The sequence below is a fragment of the Rhineura floridana genome, chromosome 14 (assembly GCF_030035675.1).
Source record: "Rhineura floridana isolate rRhiFlo1 chromosome 14, rRhiFlo1.hap2, whole genome shotgun sequence".
Classification (NCBI taxonomy): domain Eukaryota; kingdom Metazoa; phylum Chordata; class Lepidosauria; order Squamata; family Rhineuridae; genus Rhineura; species Rhineura floridana.
The window spans coordinates 37,042,419-37,062,685 of record NC_084493.1 but is presented as its reverse complement, the minus strand read 5'-3'; the positions used below and the strand labels follow the sequence as shown (position 1 = coordinate 37,062,685).

Below are 20,267 nucleotides of genomic sequence, written 5' to 3'. Positions count from 1 at the left end.
TGGAGCTATGGAATTGTCCCAACAAATCCCTATGACAACGCACCAAGCTTTTAAAGCCAAGGCATGGCATGCTTACGAGATTCCTGTGCCCTGCAGGAATATTGAGCTTGCAAGATGGGTCTATCCCCGACTATGGAGGCGTTACCTATTCTTGTACCAAAATGCCAAGAAAAGAAGAGAATAGAAACAAGTGGTTCTAGCACCACAGAGAGCAATCACTGTAATGTTAAGCAAATCCAGTCAGTTTATGGGTTCCAGTTCACCAGAGACTAGAGCAGTTGCAGTCCAGATTTTATAGAAAAAAAACAACTAGGCAGTTTAAAAGAGAAAATTCTGGTGGGCTTTTCTCATGTCTAATATATGTTCCAGTTTTTTCTAAATAAAATGAATGTCCTTTGCATACATCTTACAATCACCACACAGTACTGTTCTGCGCTCAGTCCCACCACATCAAAACTGGCAACAGTTCCCACTACACTTACGCAAATAATCCCAGGTCATCATGCTATAATGTAAGCACACACAGAGTCCTTCATACAGTATTCCTTTTCAGACCTTTAGCCTTTAAACTACCATTCCCATCATGCATTTGTATCAACAAATTGCTAGACTCAAAGAATCCATTGCTGACCAAAAAGAAATATACGTGTCATGAGATTCATGATCGGATACATCTTCCCAATCACCATAAAATGAGGCTTAATTGAGAGTGTTGGTTTGCAACACTCTATCAGAAGCTATTTCTGAATAGGAATTGCTGAGGGTGCGGAATGGTTTTATTGTGGAGGAGTGCCAATGGCTTTATTGCAGAGCTAAAAAGCTTGCTTCCTTCTCCATTGGGAACTAGGACGCGACCAAGTGGGTTGTTGTCCATCAATTGCTTGAAGAGGCAAGAAATGGCAGAGCTCCAGGTTGCTTCTGGGTAGTTCCTCTGGAACCTCTTTTTTTTTGCTTCACTTGAAAAGGATGCTTTCGCTAGTGCTCTCCTGGCCTTGGATTACCTTAACCGGTTGGGTGCATGTGAGGCTGAATTGGGGCAAGAGTGTATGTTTGTTTCTGGTCTGACTGTTCCTTCTACCTTGGCTGCTAAACTACTGATCTCATTGCAGGTTTCTTCTGTTCCTTTCAAAGTGCTAATTTAAATGAATTAATTGGGGGGAAATTAATTTATTGCCTGTTCCTATTAATTAATTCACAGTCTGATTACCTTCCCCAATTGCTAATCAATTCAGTTCCCAACAATTAATTACAATCTTGATTATCACCCTGATTGCTAATCTATTACTTTACCAACTATAAATTACTATTCTGGTTTCAAAATGTTCCCACATGAATCCATTACCTTAGTCTGCGTACTGGGGTCAAAAATACATTGTGTACTTAAATCAAGTGGTCCGGAATAAATTAAGTAAGGATGACTAAGAATATTTTTAAAAGCAGCAGCTGTCATATCCTCTGAAGCGGGGGTTTGGAGGGGCTGGGGAGAAAGAAACCGTTAAGCATGTTGTGCCTGCCACGTTGGAGCCTCCAGCCACCCAGCGCTGCCAGAACAGCACAGACCCATCTTCAAGACACTACAGTACCACCTCAGCAAGATGTGGGTGGGCCTATTTGCATCCAAGAACAATCACCAGATAAAGAGATTTTACACAAGATTTCCGTCCCACTGACACATAGCCCAAGGGACTTCTGTATGCATTGCCACCCACACCATTTCTGGCACAAGTACTCAAGAAGGTGTGGCAGGAAAGAGCATCAGTTTTTCTGATAGCACCATTTTGGCCCAGGAGGCTGTGGGTCTCTGAAATTATGCAGATAGCGATGGAATCTCAATGGACCTCGCCAGTGAGCAAAGATTTCCTGACTCAAGGGCCCCTATATCATCCAGATATGGAACGGCTAAGGTTAACTGCCTGGAAGTTGAGTGGAAACATTTGCTGAAGGTGGGGCTTCCATCAGAGGTAGCAACAAAGAAACCTTCTCCACTGTGCATCTGTAAGGGTACTTGGGAGAAATTTGATAACTGGTGCACCAAGAGAAAGGTCTGCTCCACAACAGTGGGACTGACAGAGATATTGACCTTCCTACAGGATGGCCTCAAAATGGATCTAAAACCTAACACACTAAGATGCTAGGCATCTGCACTGTCTTCAGTGCTATCCGCATCTTTCTCAAGATCTATTGGCTCTCATCCGTACCTGAAACAGTTTCTGAGGGAAGCGGCTTTAACATCAGTTCCCAACTTGGTGTCTACACATGATTCTGACAGCATTATTAACATCTTCCCTTTGAACTGTTGAAAAGCATTCCACTATGACATCTCTCTTACAAGGATCTTCTCTTCCTGGTGGCCATTACATCAGCAAGAAAGATCTCAAAACTCAGAGCTCTTTCCATTTCTAAAAATCTATGCATATTTCATAAGGACCGAGTAGTACTACGCACTGACCCAGCCTTTGTACCAAACCCTTCAAGCCTTCCACTGTCAACAGGAGTTGGTACTCCCAACCTTTTGTCCCAATCCAAGACACCCTTCAGAGTGAGCATGGCACTCCCTAGATGTACATAAGGCACTAAAGGTGCACATTCCAAATACAGGACCTATTCATAAAACTGAGTGCCTGTTTCGTTTCCTTTTACCCCACTGACCATAGGTAAGAAGGTATCCACAACTTCCCTGTCCAAATAGATCAGGACGTGTATTCCACTGGCATACATGTCACAGAATTTAACCTCTCCACTGGGGATAACTGGCCACTCAATCAGATGGCCCTGACAACAGATGCCCCTATGTAAGAGGTAGGCAGGGCAGCTACATGGTCTAATCCATCTTTGAGGCTCCTGCCGTTTGTCTTTTAACAGCTTTTTAACATCTTTGGCTGGGACTAGAGAGGTTACCTGGTTACCATCTGCCATCTACTACCTACCTTGTTGTTGTCGTGGCTGTGCCTTGCTTCTCCTTGCTTTTCCTTCCGTGGCTTTGTTTTCCGCGGCTTGGGCTCGCTGCTCGGCCTTTGCGTTGCCCGGCCGCCGCCGCCGCCGTTGTGTGTGTGTGCGTTGTTGCAGCCTTCGGCTTGGGCTCTGCTGCCGGGCGGTGTTGTGTCGCCACCGTTGTTTGTTACCTGCCCGCTTGCCTGCTCGTGTTGCTGCTGTTATCATCGTCGGCCCGCTTGCATGCGTTGTCGCTGCCGGGGGGCGTGCCGCTGCTGGAGACTCCGCTGCCACGGCCCGTGTCGCCGCCGTTGCCGCCGCCTGCCTGCTTGCATGAGGACGTTGTCGCCGCTGCCGGGGGGCGTGCCGCTGCTGGGGACTTTGTTGCAGCGGCCCGTGCCGTTGCCACCGCCTGCCGGCTTGCGTGCGGGGCGTTTTCGTCACTGCCAGGTCCGTGTGTCTGCCGAGGACCTCGTCGCTGCGGCCTGTGTTGCCGCCGTCGCCGCCGCTGGTTGCGGGCATTTCCATCGTTGCCGAGGGCCGTGCCGCTGCCCAGGATACTATCACTACGGCCTATATCTCCGCTGCCTTCGCCGCTTCTCTGCTCGTGTGTGGGCGCTGTTGTCGCTGCTTGGGGCTGTGGTGCCGTCCTGGTGCCATTGCTGTGGCTCGTTTTTGGCTGGGAGGCCCGAGACTGCCATTGCTGCTGAAGAGGACTAACTAATTTTAACGTTGTTAGTTGGGTGTGTGCGTGCATTATTGTCGGGTGAATGATCTGTATGATTGTTTGTCTGTGTGAATTTGTGTATTTTTAACATGTGCCTGGGAGAAAAGATTCCATCCTTCGTGGGGGGGCTTTCGGGGGCCCCAATCAACGTAGTGACGGGTAATGGGAGGTATGGTGTTAGGAGGAGAACAGGCCAGGTAAGAGGAACTCGTCCCAGACAAATTGTGTCTGTGCCTTGTTCCGGTTCTCCTCATACTCACAGGATTGTTGGTGGTCCTATCAGCCAGCTCTCGGATCTCCAAGTGCTGCTTTTGAATGCCAGGTCGGTACATAACAAAACCTCCCTTGTCCATGATTTAATTCTGGAGGAGGGTGCCGACCTGGCATGTATAACCGAGACCTGGGTGGCTGATCAGGGAGGAGTTGCTCTTTCCCAGCTTTGTCCACCCAGGTATTTGGTTCAGCACTGTGGTAGATCTGAGGGCCGGGGAGGGGGAGTCGCTGTGGTCTATAGGAGTTCTTTCCCTCTCACCGGGCACCCTGTCCAGACGGCGACTGGTCTGGAATGTCTCCACCTTGTATTGGGCCAGGGAGACAGACTAGGAATACTGTTGGTGTACCGTCCACCTTGCTGCCCAACAGCTTCCTTAGCTGAGCTGACAGAGGTAGTCTCGGAGGTGCTGTTGAGATCCCCTAGACTTTTGGTACTGGGGGATTTCAACGTCCATGCTGAGGCTGTCCTATCTGGCGCAGCTCAGGACTTCATTGCCTCCATGACAACAATGGGGCTGTCTCAATTTTCTACCGGCCCAACGCATGTGTCGGGACATACTCTTGATTTGATCTTTGCCACTGGACATGGAGACGGTGATCTGGTGGTGGGGTGTTTTTCATCTACCCCATTGTCATGGACAGATCACCGCTTGTTGAAATTTAGACTTACAGCGGCTCTTTCCCTCCGCAAGGGTGGAGGATCTATTAAGTTGATCCACTCCCGGAGCTGGATGGATCCCATAGGTTTTCAGAGGGCTCTGGGAGATTTTCCGGCTGATAGGACCGGTGCTCCTGTCGAGGCCCTGGTCGCACTGTGGAATACGGAAATGACCCGGGCTATTGACATGATCGCTCCCGCGCGCCCCCTCTGGTGTAGAGCTCATACAGCTCTGTGGTATACCCTGGAGTTGAGAGCGATGAAACATGAGAGGAGGAGGCTGGAGTGCAGATGGAGGAAAACTCCCAGTGGATACAATTATGCTTTGGTAAGTGCCACCAATAAGTTGTATACAAAAGCGGTAAGGACAGCAAAGAAGCTTTATTTTGCTGCCTCTATTAGATCATCTTTATGCCGCCCAGCGGAGCTTTTCAAAGTCGTGCGTGGGCTTTTACACTCTGGCCCCCACGATACTATGAAAACATCTGAAGCCCGCTGCAACGAAATTGCTGGACACGATTTCAAGATAAGATCGCATGTATCCGCAGGGATCTTGACTCTGATGTTGTGACAGATGAATCTATTGAAGTGTCCGGAGCACGGCCTTGTCCTTCTTTATTGGATGAGTTTCAGCTGGTGCAGCTTGAGGAAGTGGACAAGGTGCTTGGAATGGTTCGGGCAACCACGTCTGTTCTGGATCCTTGCCCATCTTGGCTAGTGAAAGCTAGCAGGGCTGGGACCACTGGTTGGGCCAAGGAAGTGGTTAATGCCTCCTTGAGGGAGGGAGTAGTCCCTGGTAGCCTCAAGGAGGCAGTAGTGAGACCTCTTTTAAAGAAACCCTCCTTGGACCCAGACAATTTGAATAACTATAGACCGGTGGCGAATGTCCCTTTTTTGGGCAAGGTTTTGGAACGGGTGGTTGCCAGCCAGCTCCAAGCGCTCTTGGATGAAACCGATTATCTAGATCCGTTTCAATCCGGTTTTAGGCCCGGTTTTGGCACCGAAACAGCCTTGGTCGCCCTGTATGATGACCTTTGTCGGGAGAGGGACAGGGGGAGTGTGACTCTGTTGATTCTCCTTGATCTCTCAGCGGCGTTTGATACCATCGACCATGGTATCCTTCTGGGGAGACTCACGGAGTTGGGTGTCGGGGGCACTGCTTGGCAGTGGTTCCGCTCCTATTTCGCGGATCGTCACCAGAAGGTAGTGCTTGGGGAACATCACTCGACACCATGGACTCTCCATTGTGGAGTCCCCCAGGGGTCGGTCTTGTCCCCCATGCTTTTCAGCATCTACATGCAGCCGCTGGGTGCGGTCATCAGGCGTTTTGGAGTGTGTTGCCATCAATATGCTGATGACACGCAGCTCTATTTCTCCTTTTCATCTTCTTCAGGTGAGTCTGTTGATGTGCTGAACCGTTGCCTGACTGCGATAATGGACTGGATGAGAGCTAATAAACTGAGACTCAATCCAGACAAGACCGAGACACTGTTGGTGAGCGCCTTCCCTGCTCAGATGGTGGATGTTCACCCTGTTCTGGATGGGGTTACACTCCCCCTGAAAGAACAGGTACGTCGTTTGGGGGTTCTTTTCGACTCTTCCTTGTCTCTCGAGGCCCAAGTGGCCACGGTGGCACAGAATGCATTTTACCATCTTCGTCTGGTAGCCCAACTAGGCCCCTATCTGGACAGGGACGACCTCGCCTCCGTTGTTCATGCTCTGGTAACTTCAAGATTAGATTACTGTAATGCGCTCTACGTAGGGCTGCCCTTGAAGACAGTTTGGAAGCTTCAGCTGGTGCAGAACGCGGCTGCCAGACTATTGACGAGGACCAGTCGGTCTTCGCATATAACACCTATTCTGGCGCGTCTGCACTGGCTCCCTATTTGCTTCCGGGCGAGATTCAAGGTGCTGGTTTTGCCCTATAAAGCCTTACACGGCGTGGGACCTCAATACCTTGTGGAACGCCTCTCTCGCTATGAACCTACCCGTGCACTTCGTTCAGAATCTAAGGCCCTCCTCCGGGTACCAACCCATCGGGAAGCCCGGAGGGTGGTTACCAGATCTAGGGCCTTTTCTGTGGTGGCCCCTTAGTTGTGGAACAGCCTCCCCGAAGAGGTACGCCTGGCGCCTACACTCCTATCTTTTCGGCGCCAGGTAAAGACCTTTTTATGCTCCCAGGCATTTTAATCTTTTAATCTTCTTAACCTTTCTAATCTTTTAATCTGTATTTTCTTTAATTTGTGCTGTATTTCATTTTTATTGTGTTTTTTGTTGTTTGTTTGTATATGTTTTTGTGGTTTTTATTATGATATATTGTATTTTACTTTGTTTGTTCACCGCCCTGAGAGCTACTTTTGCTAAGGGCGGTATATAAATCGAAATAATAAATAAATAAATAAAACAGATGCCCCTATGTAAGAGGTAGGCAGGGCAGCTACATGGTCTAATCCATCTTCTTTCATGAAATGCTATAAGAGTGGAGGTCACCTTCGGAAGGAAAGTCCTTAAACAGCTTCTCCCAAGCCAGCCCCACCTGAATCAAAAAGGGTTGGCTTTGAAACATCTCACTTGGTTGCGTTCTAGTGCCTACTGGAGAAGGTACCATTGGTGCTCTCCTGAAAGGTGTTTCTCAGGGGGTACTTGGACATGACAAAGGCCCACCCTCAGTCAGCCCCTGTAGCCAGCCTTCCTTGTTGGATGAAGCAGACATTTTTCTAGATGGGGCTTTTGGTGGAGAGAAGCGCATAGCGCAAGACAATCCCCCCCCCAATGGTGGAGATGATGTGAGGGCCAGGCCAGGAGAAGGGAAAGGCAGTGACCTCCCCCCTCACTCCTTCATCTCTAACTTGGGAGGTGTGGGTTTTCTACTGTATTTAAAAGGAGGTTGGGATAGTCTCCCTTTAAAAATGTTGCTTAAAGAAGAATAATCTGATTTATGTGAGAAACTGAGAGATGAGCATGAAGTGAAATGTTTCAGCAAGCTAGCAAACAGAACACCAGATGCCTCAAAGTTCTGATGAACAATCAAGACTGAGGAGCAGTAATGCCCAGGGTCAACGTAGGTGGGTTGTCAAGGATGACCTGCCCTCCTTTGTGACATCTCTTGCTGCTTGCTTAATTCACTCATTAGGGGTGTCCATTGTGGAAGTTAGGAGAAGCAGTCTGGGTGATGTGAGAATGAGAGAGAGAGAGAGAGAGAGAGAGAGAGAGAGAGAGAGAGAGAGAGAGAGAGATAGTATGTCAGAAAGCAGAGAGGTTTATATTTCTGTTTATTTGGTTTATATGTTTCTTAATTTTGTTATTTATAGTTTTCTTCATATCTTATATCGTGTTTATTCATATTTCAGTGTATTTGTTTTAGATAGCTATTTAGGGGTAGGTTAGTTGTTGGGGTCTGGTTAGCTTAAGTGGGTATTTAGGTAGGTAGATAGGTTTGATCTGGAAAGTGTATCTTTCCAGAGACAAGCGCCATAATGTTAAAAATGTAAGTAAGATTTCTTCTATTTATACCCTGGGTTGAGGCCCAGGGTCTCTCGCATGGCCTTGGTCTCCTTAGAGGGCATGAGGCAGTTGCTCCGCTGCTCTGTTGAGTCCAGCCTACCCTTCATGATTTGCACAACACTTGTGTTCACCACCTCCTGAAGTGCAGAGGGCAAATTCCCATCCCTGCATGTCTCGGGTAGTCTTATATAGTTTTATTTGGGTATTATCACGCAAGACACATGGAGTGAAATACACTAGCCTTACCATACTCTACCCAGATTAAGCATAGCTTTATTTATACAAAATAATAACCAAACAAGTCATTCTTTCATAAGGAATACTAAAATAACTGTTCTTATATACTAATTTAAACTAGTTGACTCCCCTCCAGAAGAGTTTAACTCCTCCCAAGTCTTCCCCTATATTTCCATTCTCCCTCCCACCTGATTATCTCCCCTTCATTGTTTATCTCACCAATTGTCATTCTCAACAGATACTCTCTACCTGCCTGTCAATCACACTGGTTCCAGCCAAGACTCCGTCATACTCTTGGGCTGCCCAACATTTTCCCACTCACCTTCTCTTACACCTGCTTCTAGGATGCTTCCAGGACACTCCTAGGGGAGTCCTCCCTCTCCATGAAGGGCAGGGTTATCCTAAAAATATTATGAGGATGGCACCTTTCTATGCTGTAAATGCTTCTCTTGTCTTGGGGAGGGGTGTTGGGTTTCCTCCATGTGATGTGTCATAGCAATGGAAGGGGCTTCACACATGCATACATAAAAGATACACTGCACAGACAATATCCCTGTGGAAAACAGGTTGCTGTTTGTGTCTGCAGTTAAGAGTCCTTTTGCTGTATTAGAGCAAAGTCCCATCTAGTCCAGTGGCCAATCAGATTCTCCAGAAAGCCCACAAGTAACAGCCTACTCCTGTTGCTTGCTGTGACGCCCTTCCCTGGCTCTCCCTGTCAGGTTCCTACCTGCGCGTGGCTACTGCCTGTCACTAGGCACCACCAGGGACTCCACCAGTCCGGACTGTCCTTTTTTATTGTTTCTCTCCCCGCTCTAGCACAGATCTCAACAGATCCCCCTGCTAGGCAACCACCAGTAACGTCCCAATACTAGTATTCCCAGAGACTCTGAATACTGGTACTGTTATTCTCTTCACCGCTGCCACCATTTGTTACAGTTCCCCTTCAGCCTTGGTCATTACCTTACCCTCCCTTCTGGTCCGTGAAACCCCAGCCAAGGATCAAGCCTTTGGTAAACCAAATTAAGTATTTATTACAGATAACAAAGCTAACAAGATTAACAAGATTTCTTCTTAAGGCACATAAGCATATGGTTTTACTCAATACTAATCCAAACTCCACCCCCCTCTCTCCTGGCAAACAACTCTCTAAACCCCACCAAGCAACCCACTCAGTTTCACCTCATCCACCCCCCAGATTCCACTCTCACTCTTCCTTTTATACGTTCAGCCATTTTAAACACTCAGCCAATCATCTAGCATTCTACTGCCCATTCACTCCCCCTCCTCTTTCACTCCACTTACCATGTATCTTCTAAACAACCAACACTTACCATGTATACATTAATATAGGAACATCACACTTGCCCTCTAGCAGGTGGCATTCTGTGGTAGACTGGCTATGAACCTGAAGTTTCTATATAGCTATAATTGATAATAGCCATTGATATTCTTCTTGTCTCCATGAATTTGTGTAGCTGTAATCCTCATCACATCCTGTGCCTGTGAATTTTATAAACTGATTAAATGAAATGTGAAGAAGCTCTTTCCAAAGCCTGTGCTGAATCTTCCCCATCAATAATACTGGATGACCCACAGTTTTAGTATTAGATTTAAAAACTTACCCTCTCTCTACTTTATCTCTAAGCCCTTGATCATTTTGACTGCCTCTTTCTTACTCCTTTCCTAGCTGTTATGATGCCCTACAATTTGGGCTGTGTCTGCAATTGAAAATGGAAATGGACTGCCTTCAAGTCGATTCCGACTTATGGCGACCCTATGAATAGGGTTTTCATGGTAAACGGTAGTCAGAGGGCTTTTGCCATTGCCTTCCTCTGAGGCTGAGAGGCAGTGACTGGCCCAAGGCCACCCAGTGAGCTTCATGGCTGTGTGGGGATTTGAACCCTGGTCTCCCAGGTCGTAGTCCAACACCTTAACCACTACACCACACTGGTTCTCGTGTCTAAAAAGCTTGAAATATATTAGGCCAGCCACATTTATATTCTGGCTGTTTTACAATGATTCCCTGTCTTCTACAAGAGTTCTTTTAGTTAAATCCTTAAACTACCTCCCTCTACTCCGTAATATACCCATCTATCTACTTAACCCTTTGTGCAGACACTTATACTGTATTTATCTTACTGCTTTTTGGTTTTATGTTTGTGTTGTTGATACTTTCCCACAAAAAGAGAGAGACAGACGGACAGACAGAGAGAGACCCCCACTTTGCTGTGCACACACAAAGGGACTAGGTTTTTCCATACCCCAAACAGAGAAGCCAGACCCAGGAGTGGTCTGGAGAGATTTTTTCCTCCTCTTCCCCCTCCATGCCAGCAAAATAGGATTTGGGGGTAATTTGCCACCATTCCTCCCCTTGAAAAAATTAATCTACCAGTAATAAATGCAATAATAAGCCTCCTCTAGGATGTACACCTTAACGTGGTGAGGGGGTTTGAGTGCTGAAGAAGCTGAGAGAAATGATGGCAGGAGTCTAGACCAAGAGGCTAGACTCCTAGCAGGGTCACAAGACAAGGAGCAAACTGCAGAACAGATCATGAACTAGTAATATCGAAAATCAGAGTAAAGCTGAAGAACAACAAGAAAGCAATCATAATGCCAAATACAATTTAAATAACATCCCAGAAGAATATAAAGATCAAATAAGGAACAGATTTGAGGCTTTAGACTTAGTTGACAGAGTACCAGAAGAACTATGGATTGAAGTCAGAGACATTATCAGGGAAGAATGCAAAAAGATAATACCGCTAGTTAAAAAGAGAGAAAGACCTCAACTGATGACTGAAGAAACTCTTAAAATGTTTAAAGACAGAAGGAAAGCGAAAGGAGAGAGAAACACAGTTAGAACCCTAAATACAATTATACAGTGGCTAGTATGTAAGGACAAAGAGAACTACTGCAATAATTATTGTACAGAAATAGAAGAGGATAATAAAAAAGGTAGAACAAGAGCCCTATTCCAAAAGATTAGAGAAATTAAAGAGCAATTTAAACCAAAGAGTAGGGATGTTAATCAACAGGGGAACACACTGACTGACCAATATAAAATAAAAGGAAGATGGAAGCAATACACTGAAGAATTATATAAGAGAGTTGCAAGGATGACAAAATTCATTGATGGAGGAACCATATGATGAAGAACCAGACATTTTAGAATGTGAGGTGAAAGCTGCTCTTAAGAAACAAATCACCAGGAACAGATGGCATACCAATAGAGTTGCTACAATTTACTGAGACTGAATTGGTCCAAATTTTGACTAAAATCTGTCAGCAAATATAGAAAACAATGGCCCACAGACTGGAAGCATTCAATATGCATCCCAATTTCAAAGAAAGGGGATCCCAGGGAATGCAGTAATTATCAAACTATTGCCTTAATATCCCATCGAAGTAAAGTAATGCTCAAGATCCTACAACAAAGGCACTTACCATAAATGGAACAAGAAATGCCAGATGGATTTAGAAAGGAAAGAGGCACTAGAGATCATATTGCAAACATACATTGGATAATGGAATGGACCAAGGAATTTCAGAAGGAAATCACCCTGTGCTTTATAGATTACAGCAAAGCCTTTGACAGGGTAGATCATGAAAAACTATGGAATGCTTTAAAAGATATGGGGGTGCATCTGATTGTCCTGATGCACAACCTAAACTCTGGACAAGAGGCTACTGTAAGGACAGACTATGGAGAAACCCAATTGGTTCCCAGTTTGAAAGGGTGTGAGACAGGGGTGTATTTTATCACCCTTTTTGTTTAATCTATACGCAGAACACATCATAAGGAAAGCGCGATGGGACCAAGATGAAGGAGGTGTGAAAATTGGAGGGAGAAATAGCAATAATTTAAGATATGCAGATGATACCATACTGCTAGCAGAAACCAGTAATGATTTGAAATGAATGCCAATGAAAGTGAAAGAGGAAAGCACAAAAAAGGACTACAGCTGAATGTCAAGAAGACTAAAGTAGTAACAGAAGATTTATGTAACTTTAAAGTTGACAACGAGGACATTGAACTTGTCTAGATTATCAATACCTTGGCACAGTCTTTAACTAAAATGGAGACAATAGTCAAGAAATCAGAAGGCGGCTAGGACTGGGGAGGGCAGCTGTGAGAGAACTAGAAAAGGTCCTCAAATGCAAAGGTGTATCACTGAACGCTAAAGTCAGGATCATTCAGACCATGGTCTTCCCGATCTCTATGTATAGATGTGAAAGTTGGACAGTGAAAAAAAGTGGATAAGAGAAAAATCAGCTTATTTGAAATGTGGTGCTGGAGGAGAGCTTTGCAGATACCATGGACCATGAAAAAGACAAATAATTGGGTGTTAGAACAAATTAAACCAGAACTGTCACTAGATGGTAAAATGATGAAACTGAGGTTATCATACTTTGTACACATCATGAGAAGACATGATTCACTAGAAAAGACAATAATGCTGAGAAAAAGAGAAGGGAGTAGAAAAAGAAGAAGGCCAAACAAGAGATGGATTGATTCCATAAAGGAAGCCACAGACCTGAAGTTACAAGATCTGAACAGGGTGGTTCACGACAGATGCTCTTGGAGGTCACTGATTCATAGGGTCGCCATAAGTTGTAATTGACTTGAAGGCATATAACAACAACAGCATTTCCATTGCTAAGCACCAGGGGGCACCAGGACACAACATATTCCAGAAGTCATCCCTGCTTTCATTAACTTTTCAGCATTTCTACATGTTTTAGTAGCAATTGTAGAAAAAAATGATCTACAATTGCCGCTAAAACACGGAGAAAAAAAGTCACCCTTTAGTAGCTTGACATTTTGACTTTGGCTACAGAGATTAGAACATGTTCAGATACTCTATTCTGCTGATCAGCTTTTGCACAGGATGCTACGTAATGGGGCAAATGTGGAGGTAAATGAAAAACAAAGGAAGAGAGAAGGCAGCAATGGAGGTGGAGGGTGTGGGAGGAATGGCAGCTTTGCTGCTCCACACAGGCAAGTTCTTATTCTAATTTTTCCATCACTAGACTACTCAACAGTTGATGACTGAATGTGTAAACTAATCCTAGGGATGGGAATATACAAGTTTTTGCCTGTGGTCCGTGAGATCTGTGATGGCACACTCACAAGGGGAACTAGGTACTAGTGCCCAAGTGTGCTTTCCCCCATCCCTATTTCTTTTTTGTCATGCCTTTTAGATTGCAAGGCTCAGGGACTGTCTCATACTTGTAAGCCAGCCTGGGAGCCTTTTTTCAGCCAAAGTGTAGGATGAATATAATTTCATGTACATAAGTCATCATTCATCATACTTAACATTTGTATAGAGCTTTCAAATGTTCAAACAGCAGACTGGAATGAGGAACAGAGGCTTCCTGATTCATAGCTCAGTTTCTTAGCTGCAATGCAACCCCAGCTCTTGATGTTGCAGTCATCCGGTGAGGAGAATGCACAGGAAAGACACAACTTAAAGGAGATGGAAGCGGAGGTGAAAGTTATGGAGGATAAGAAAGAAGAGGTTAAAAGGTGGTGGTGAAGATGGAGAGGCGGCATAGAGACTGAAATGAAGGAGGGAGAGGGAGAGAGAGAGAAGATGGGAGAGGGTGGAGAAGAGAGTAGGGAAAAGTATAAAAAGGCAGGAATGAATTATGAAGTGTTGGTGGAACCAGTGGAGGATTAAGTGACAGAGTATGAAATCCTGGAGAAACAGGACCACTTTGTTCAACCCTTCCCCTTCCCCTGGAGCATCTACATGAGTTCCTATTCCAACAACATCCATCTCCAGACATGTAACTTTGCTGGATGTATAATACTTCAATCTACAGCAACCACTCCCCAACCTGTTGCCCTTCAGACATTTTGGACTACAACTGCAGTGGAAAGCTCTAGTTGGCTAGCGCAAATGGCATCACTGACTACCATGCTCTTGTACAGCTCTGGTTCATTACAGTAGGAGTTGCACATGAAAAAAAACCAGTGGATTGTGCCCTCTGTCTCACATCTACCTATCTCTTACTCTGCTGCCTTTTAGCCTGTTCAGGCTAGGGTAGGCAGTGAAAACTATGGCGTTCACTGTAGCTAAGGCCTCACATACAAGATTACCCAACAACAGAAGTCACACAAGCAAAGTCAAGGACAAAGCAAGGCCAGCCACAAGAAACCGATCTGAGTCCAAATGTGACCAGGAACAGCATCAGTAGGAACTCTCCAGGAGTCAGTAACAGAGCAAATAGAATCCAAGACAGAGTAATTCAAAAGAACCTGCGTTCACAGTCAGAGAGCCAAAGACTTCAACTGTTTCAGCAATTAGGTGGCTCAAAGTAAGGGCTGATATTGCCTTCTCCGCCCAGGCCATGTCCAACCCCAGCTGCTGATGTTTAGGTTGTTCTGTGAGCCCTTCCTTGTGAGAAGAACCCTTAATGTAAATGTACTGCCTTCAAGTCGATTCCGAGTTATGGCGACCCTCTGAATACGGTTTTCATGAGGCTGAGAGGCAGTGACTGGCCCAAGGTCACCCAGTCAGCTTCATGGCTATGTGGAGATTTGAACCCTGTTCTTCCAGGTCGTAGTCCAACACCTTAACCACTAAGGAATCCTTTGTTCTGGAGTCACAAGACAATTTTTGGCCTTCAGGCACAGAGTTTGTTGTTGACCCACTGCCCAAGCTTAGCTCTTTAGGTGTCTGCATTCTCAGGTGGGGTGCTTCTGCTGACAGTTGAATTGGAACCTACCCCTCAAGAGGATCCTCTGGAGGTGGCTCTGGGGAGGTTCCTCCCAGATTCTCAGATCTGCAAGGCTGGGGATGGGCCCTGCCTGCTCTCCCAGGTCTTTGGTCAGCAGGAGATCCAGGTCATCATCTGAGGAGACAGTGTCTGACATGACACCTTTAATAGCACTCAGAAGATTAGAGAGACAAAAGATACTTCTTTACACAGCAGAATGTAGTTGAACTGTGGAGTTTAAGTCCATCATGATGTCCACCAACTCGTTAGAGGATTTGACAAATTCATGGAAGATAAGGCTATCCATGGCTACTGATTATGATGGCTGCGTACTACCTCCACTATCAGAGGCAGGATGCCGCTGTATATCACTTGCTGGGAATCACAGGTGAGGAGTGCGCTATCTTACACCCAGGTCCTGTGTGTGGACTTCGCATAATGGTCTTCAGGCTGGCTACCATGAGAACAGGAAGCTGGTCTCTCATGTTCTTAGAAGCTGTCACCAGAAGTTGGGGGCCCGGGTCAAGTACATGTCATGACTTTCAGCTGCAGAGGTATTCTAAGTCCCAAGGATAACACCTGCAAAACTACAGCAGATCTATTTCATTACTGACACTTAGCTATGTTGCTTTCAGCTTTAAAACCACACACCAGCCATTGAGTTGTCTGAGTTGCACCTGTATACAAACTCTGTCACTTTGCCTCTATCCTAAACAAGACTGTCTGTTGCCAAAATACTCTTTACAGACAGTGCTATTTCTGCAGCCATGTGTTTCTTGTAAACCACAGGGGCTGCCAGCATGGACTGTGCTGGTTTAGTTCTTTGTTTAACCAACTCATCAGTCAGCTCTTCTTGTATTGGCAACATTTGGCATTGCTGCTGCTAAAGGAGGCCTCCCCAAAGCCCACAGTAAGCGAATGACAGCCCTATCCTCAACTGCCTGTCATCTCCACACAGCCGGTGCCAGTGGATGGCTAGCTTGTGCCTTGGCTGAAGGGCCCCTCAATGGCCCAGCCCAGCCCAGCCATGCTGCCATTTACTGCCTTCCCTGAGCCCCCAGATGTTTTCAGCAGTGAGCAGAAGTGCCACTTTGGAACATGAGCCAAACTCAGCTCCCATCCACCCTACTTGGGGAGTGTGTGAGGGTGTACCAAGGATCCCCCAAGATTTGCTGACAGCCCTGCATTTGTGGGAACAGCCAAGGCCCACTAAAGTGGGAGAATGCCTGCATGATGAAGTTCGCTTTCCTTCTCTTCTCCCTGGAGTCAGAGGTGCGTGATAAAGTCGGCACCAGTTTTTCCACCCTCTTGCAGCTAGCCAAACTAATGGAATGGCTCACCCACGTCTGAGACTGTTACTGGTGTGAGTTGCTAGGAGAGTGAAAGCTTTGGGTATGCCAAGCTCAGAGAGGTGGTAGGGGAAGCAGAAGATGAAGGATGAACAAGTGCGGGAAATCAGACAGACAATCATAGTCGGAAGGAACCCTGGTAGTAATTGAGCCCAATCCCCCCACTCAGGGCAGGATCGGCAACGACAGCATCCCTGACAGGCAGCTCTCAAGCTTCTGCTTAAATACTTCAAGTGAAGTAGAGCCCACCACCTCCCAAGGAAGGTAATATGGGATGCAGAAAGAATTGTGGGGTGAGGAAACGGGGCTAGCTGAAGATCAGAATACAGAGTTAACTGTTGGAGATGCTTCTCTGTGGGTCAACCTAGCAACACAGCCTCTTCAGTTAGTAAAAATGGCATAGTTCATCTCATAGTGATTTGAGTTGTGCATCCTTGAACTCAGGCGTTCTTTGCTATAGTCAGCTATAAGCATTTTACCAAGTTCACAATACACCAGCTTTTTGCCAACATGCTAGGGACTATTCCAGGACTGTGCAACAACTAAGAAACTTATTGTGCATTGAGGCATCCCTGGTGATTCAGGCAACAACAGCCCAGTGGACTGTGGGAGCAAGTGGGCTATATCCACAGCTTGTGCGTTAGACTGGGATCTTCTTCCTCTGGAGTTGAGCCCACTGAGTCCTCCAAACCCAGATATGTTCCGAACAAGAATACATCTTAGTTTTATTCCACAAAACACTGCACCAAAAACTTGTATGTTCTAAAAGAGCATCAGCCCTCCTCCAACCCTTGACAGATGAAAATAGGGATGAACTTGTCATATCAAGGACTGCTGCCCACTTCTCCCTGTCTGGGGTGCTGTCTGCTATGTGGCCCTTTATACTCTCTGCTGATTTAAAAGAGAGGAGGCTGCTTGTTGTTTGCATTAAAGAAAAACATAATTGTTTGATAAAATGCAGGCCCAGCCAAAGACATTTTGCTGCCTGACACAAAGGACAGGATGGCTCCTTCCTACTCCACAAGCAGAAGCCACCCAACTGGCTCTTAAATCTTACTTCACCTCTGGCAACCATGTGGCATCCCACTGCACCTGAGGGAAGCAAGCTTTCAGAAGGGGGACAGGGCAAGCTGTGTGGCACACACCACTCTGCCACCCAGCACATCCCTGAGGCACCCTGCAGCCCAGCAGCCATCTTACTCTGTTCAATGGTAGGGCCAGCTTTGATAAAATGCTATCACACTTCAGGATATACCTCTGCAGCTGACGTGAGTGAAATGTTTATGTGTGATTGACACAATAAGCATCTACCCACCTTCCCAGAAATTTAACTTCTAGAAACGTTAGTACAGAGCTGAATCCTAAAGAACACAACTGGGGGTATAGTTTAGTTTTAGTAGCATCAGCAGGCATCCTCAAAAGGCAAACATATGCAGAAATAGAGATGGTAATTTGCCAGGATCAGGGACAGCTGGAGCCTTTGAAGAAGCATTTTTCAACAGTAAAAGTGGGCTCAGTAAAAAGATATTTGATGGACAGAATGGCTGCAGTTCAATACTACTACTACCTATTACTTGTCCTTCACCCAGAGGTCTCAGGACAGGTTAGAATTTTAAAACACATAGTTAAATCAGTTAAACAATCTAAATAACATCACAGAAAATAGAGTGGGTCCTGAAAATATACATCTCAGGTGTTGAAGGTCAGGGAAAAGAGGTACATCTTCAAGCACTTGCCAAAAATTGTATAATGAAGTTGCCAGATGCACCTCGGTGGGGAGGGAGTTCCACAATTTAGGGGCTGCCACAGAGAAGGCCCTCTCCCAGGCCACCAAACCCTGAGCTTCCAAGGGTGGCAGAACTACCAAAAAGGCCCCCTCTGCTGATCATAACACCCGAGAGGATCTGTAGGGATGGAGGGGATCTTTAAGATATTGTAACATGAGCACCTTGAACTGGGCCCAGAAACAAACTGGCAACCAATGCAGCTGTTTTAAAGCAGGGGTTATACAAGTTCTAAAGGGACTCCCTGCCAGTAATCTGGCTGCTGCCCTGGGCACCTAACTGGAAGGAAGGGCAGCATATAAATTAATTAATTAATAATAATTTTGGAACCACTGACATTTCCGAGTCATCTTTAAGGGCAGCCCCACATAGTGTGCATTGCAATAATCCAGTCTGGAAGTCACCAGAGCATGGAGCACTGTGGCCAACTCTTCTCTGTCCAAAAGGAGCCAAGGCTGACTAACCAGCTGGAACTGGAAAAAGGCAGTCCTAGCCAGTGAGGCCAACTGAACCTCCAGTGACAGTGTTGGATCCAGGAGTACCCCCAAGCTGCAGACCTGCTCCTTCAAGGAAAGAGCAACCCCATCCAGAACAGGCTGTTTTCCCACCTCCTGAACATGAGAACTCTGGACACATAACACTTCTGTCTTTTCAGGATTCAGCCTCGGTTTATTGGCCCACATCCAATCCCTCACTGCCTCCAAGCACCAGTCCAACACGTCAAATGCCTCTCCTGATTCAGATGGAATAGAGAGGTAGAGCTGGATGTCATCTGCATATTGATGGCATTTCACTCTAAATCTCCTCATGACAGCTCCCACTGGCTTCATATAGATATTAAATAGCATGGGGGAGAAGATAGAACCCTGCAGAACACCACAGAATAATTCCCATGGTGCTGAACAGTTCCCCCCCCCCATAACTACTTTTTGGAAGCAGCTCTGGAGGTATGAGCAGAACCACTGAGGCACAGTGCCCCCTTCCCCCACCTCTTCGAGACGTTCCAAAAGGATACCATGGTCAACAGTATCAAAAGCCACAGAGATCAAGGATAACAAGCAGGGTTGCATTCCCCCTTTCTCTCTCCCAACAGATGTCATCAACCAGGGCATCCAAGGCTGTTTCAGTGCCATAAGCCATACTGGAACAGATCCAAGTAGCTAGTTTCCTCCAAGCATGCATGAAGCTGGACCACCACCGCCTTCTCAAGCACCTTGCCCAAAAAAGGGATTATTGCCACTCTGCAATATTTGTTTAACACTTCTGGGTCCAGAGAGGTCTTCTTAAGGAGAGGACACACCACAGCCTCTTTCAGGGCAGATGGTGCCTTCCCCTCCTCCAGCAAAGCATTAATAACTCCCTGGACCCACCCAGTGTCCCGCCCAGAGCCAGAACTACGAGGCTGAGATGCGGGTGCAATTAAATCTTGTTTTATTAAGGTAATGGATACATCAAAGGCATTGTGCTTCATAGAAAAACCTGCACTAACTCACTAAAATCCCTAACTACACTAGACATGCTCTGCGGTGTATGAAGGAAGTTGACACAGCAGCTCCCCACTGTAAGCGGCAAGCTTAAGTAGGGAATGTTTTCGATCGTAATCTCTGACTCCTTCGCAAGTCCTGTCTCTGCCCTGTCCGTTTCTCGCTGCGGCGGGAGCAAGTTGACGGGGGGTAGTGACGGGGGGGCGTGTCTCTAACAGCTCATCGGAAGACACCTGCTCCTGCGTAACGGATTCGAGGTCAGGGGGCTGCGTCACACTGGTGGCATCCTGGGAACTGCTTGGTAAGGGAGGAGTTGGCACTTTTGCTGGAGCTTCCCCCAACAGGTCCTCAGCAGCAACTGGGGGCGGTGCGCTCTCCTCCTCGGAGATCGTGTCTTCCATGGGAACTGACTAGAATTCAGGCTCACTTCCCTCCCCAAGGTCTCGCTCAGAACAACTCCCAAGTCTCCTGTGTCTCCTGGCAGCGGAGGTGCCTGAAACTCATGCCTCCCTCCTTCCTGTCCCTTCTGGGAGAGCTGAGGCTCAACACCCAGTCAGTCCCCTATTACTAGCTCTGAGCAGCCAGGATGGGCAAGGG

General features: G+C 46.5%; 1 protein-coding gene across 3 annotated transcripts in view; it reads right to left on the bottom strand.

Annotated features, from left to right (window-relative positions):
- Positions 1 to 20,267, bottom strand: part of USP3 (ubiquitin specific peptidase 3) — a 160,338-nt gene that overhangs the window by 76,663 nt on the left and 63,408 nt on the right. The gene's annotated exons all lie outside the window — the stretch shown is intronic.